Below are 3,346 nucleotides of genomic sequence, written 5' to 3'. Positions count from 1 at the left end.
GCTGGGAGTCTGCTTGAGATTCTCTCCCTCTCCCTCTGCCCTTTTCCCCGCTCTCAAATGAATACATAAATCTTTAAACAAATTAAAAAATTTAAAGTTTGCATAAATAATACTAAATTTCTGCACTCAATTCCAAGTGTGTGTGGTTGGAGGTTTCTCATACCACCAAGAAATTCCCCAATGCCATCTGGATGTCCTAGAATTCATCTCAGTTCTGACACTATCTGGAGACAGCATCAGATTCATCAGGTTAAGGGTTCAGGCCCACAAGAGTGCCTCCCCCCACCTCCGCCCCAATATAAATCACAAAACTGTACTTGTCATTAGCTATGGACTGGAGACTCCAACAAATCCCTCCATGCGTTCATTTAATTTGCTAGAGTGGCTCACAGAATTCAGAGAAACACCTTACTTACAAAGGGCACTGGTTTATTACAAACAGGTATAACTCAGGAGCAGTCAGATGGATGAGATGCACAGGCAAGGTATGGGGAAGGGCGTGGAAATTCCCTGCCCTTTCTGAGCACACCTCTCTCCCCAAATCTCCACGTGTTCACCAATATGGAAGTTCTTCAAACCCAATCATTTTGGGTTTTCATGGGGGTGTCATTACATAGGAAGGATTGATTAAATCATTGACCCCCCAGGGAGGTGACTCCCTGATACAGACTCTGTTTGGGGTATGCCAAGGAGAAATGAAACAGGAGGGACTGGTCCCAGCATTGGAAATCGTTTTCCCTTAAATTCAATTCCAAATCCTGGGCTTGCCCTGGAGTTAACCAACTAACAACTTGGGTCCTTGGGGGAAACAGATGGATAGGTTTGATGTATATTTGGAATTTATTTGGACTCTGACCAAAAATGATCCCAGCTTAGACCTAGCTCTCAAGGAAAACTGATGTTGCCTCTCTCTCCCTCTGTCGCGCTCCTGGCCATAGCAACAATCAGGCTGACAGGAGTTGCCCCCAGGAATGAAGCGTTCCCTGGTGTTTTCTCCTGCTTACAGGGGTCTGGGTGCCCAGTACCACACAAGGGACCAAGTGCAGGGCTTCAACTTCCAAGAGCCCCATCCTCTGGCTTGTTCTTCCCAATACATTCCAGAATCATGACGTGTCTCTCAGAAAGGAAGACTTATTTTTGCCCAAAGCATAAATAAATCCAGGAACCAGTTCCAGTAATCACAAGTACACGCCAACTCCCAAGGGCACTTGACAAAAGCAGAAAGAAATCAGTATAGGCTGCCCAGAAAGGCCACTGGCGGTGTGGAAGCCAGCGGGATTCTGGAGAAAGAAAGAAGGAAGGAGGGGCTAGAGTTTTATATAACATTATCAAGTTTTTCAAACAAATGGAAAGATAGAGCAATTTAAAAAACAAATTTGAAGTTATTTTGCCCAATTTACTCTAGATATCAAGATAGAAAAATAAGAGGGCACCTGGTGGCTCAGTTGGTTGAGGGTCTGCCTTTGGCTCAGGTCATGATCCCAGGGTCCTGGGACCAACCTCTGAGCAGGCTCCCTGTTCAGTGGGGGATCCACTTCTCTCTCTCTCTCTCCCTCTGTGTGTGCTCTTGCTCTCTCTCTTGCTCTCACTCCCTCTCAAATAAATAAAATCTTAAAAAAAAATTAAAATATTATGTTCCACTAGAAACCTGACCATACTCTTTAATTCTCTCCCCAGAGGTCTTTGATCCCATCAGGTTGTTTCTCGTGCTTGCTTTAATATTTTCATGATATAAAAATAACTGTATGTGATATTCTTTTGTTTTTAAACTTTCTTAATTTTTTCTTTGATAAATGTATGTATGTATGTATGTATTTTTAAATTAAATTTTAGCTAGTTAACATACAGTGCAATATTGGCTTCTGGAATAGAATTCAGTAATTCGTCCTTTACATACAACCCCTGGTGCTCATCACAAGTGACCTCTTTCATACCCATCCCCTATCTAGCCCATACCCCACCCACCTGCCTCCCTCAAACCTCAGTTTGTTCTCCACCGTTAAGAGTCTCTCAGGGTTTGAAAAAAAAAAAAAGAGTCTCTTAGGGTTTGTCTCCCTCTCTCCTTTTTTCTTTTTTTTCCTTCCCATATGTTCATCTGTTTCGTTTCTAAAATTCCATATGTGAGTGAGATCATATGTTATTTGCAATTCTCTAACTTACTTCATTTAGCATTATATACTCTAATAATATATCCTAATAATATACTCTAGCTCCATCCTTGCAGATGGCAAGATTTCATTTTTTGATAGCTGAGTAATATTCCCCTGTGTGTGTGTGTGTGTGTGTCTCACATGATTTTCTACAGTACATACGATTTTGCAACTTGCTTTTTAAGAAAAACGGTAGCAAAAAGAAAAAAAAACCACACGAGATTCACCCTCCCAATAATTTCCAACTGTATGGTATTGTCAAACACATGGACCCCTCCTTCATAACTGAATCCACACCCACCAACCAAATTCTCCACCTCCCCCTTTCCCAGGGCCTGGCAATTACCATTCTACATTCTACAAAGTTGACTGCTTTAGATACCTCCTATAAATGGAATCACCGAGTGTTTTTGTGACTGCTTTATTTCACTCACATAATGTCCATGTTGTAGCACATGTGACGTTCTTTCCTTTGCGGCTGAGTGATACTCCATTGTATGTATGTGCTGCATTTGGTTTATCCATTAATCCATTCATTGATGTTTTTCTTTTCTTTCAACAATTTATTTTTATTTTAATGAATTTAATTTCAATTTTTTATTTGAATAATCAATAGTATTGTTACAAAAACATGGAACATGTTACAAATTTGGGTGTCATCTTTGCTCAGGGGCCATGCTAATCTTCTCTATTTTTAGTGTATATGCTGCCTAAGCGAGCACCATTCATGGACATCCAAGTGTCCTGTTGGCTATCATGAACACTGTTGCCACAAGCATGGGTATGCAAACATCTTTTTGAGATCCTGTTTTAATTTTTTTTTTTTGTATACATATTTAGCGGTGGGATTGTTGGAGCATATGATAATTCTATTTTGAATTTTTTCAGGAAACTCCTTATTGTGTTCCCTAGTGGCTGTACCATCTTACCACCAACAGTGCACAAACATTCTAATTTCTCCTCATCCTAGCTAACAGTTGTTATTTTCTGGGTTTTGGGTAGTGGCCATCCTAATGCGTGGGAGGTGATATCTCATTGTGGTTTTGGTTTACATTCCCTGATGATGAGTGATGTTGAGAATCTTTTCATGTACTTATTAGACATTTGTACACCTTTAGAGAATTGTCTATTCAAATTTTTCACCCATTTTTAAATTGGGTTATTTGTTTTTTGTTATTGAGTTCTAGGAGTTCTTT

The 3,346-nt window shown here is 40.1% G+C and overlaps 1 pseudogene; it reads right to left on the bottom strand.

Annotated features, from left to right (window-relative positions):
* Nucleotides 1–2,775: 2,775 nt before the first annotated feature.
* On the bottom strand, nucleotides 2,776–2,872 carry LOC125085351 (uncharacterized; annotated as a pseudogene).
* Between the last annotated feature and the right edge of the window lie 474 nt (nucleotides 2,873–3,346).

This window comes from Lutra lutra, chromosome 14 (assembly GCF_902655055.1).
Source record: "Lutra lutra chromosome 14, mLutLut1.2, whole genome shotgun sequence".
Classification (NCBI taxonomy): domain Eukaryota; kingdom Metazoa; phylum Chordata; class Mammalia; order Carnivora; family Mustelidae; genus Lutra; species Lutra lutra.
This window is presented reverse-complemented; position numbering and strand designations above follow the sequence as displayed.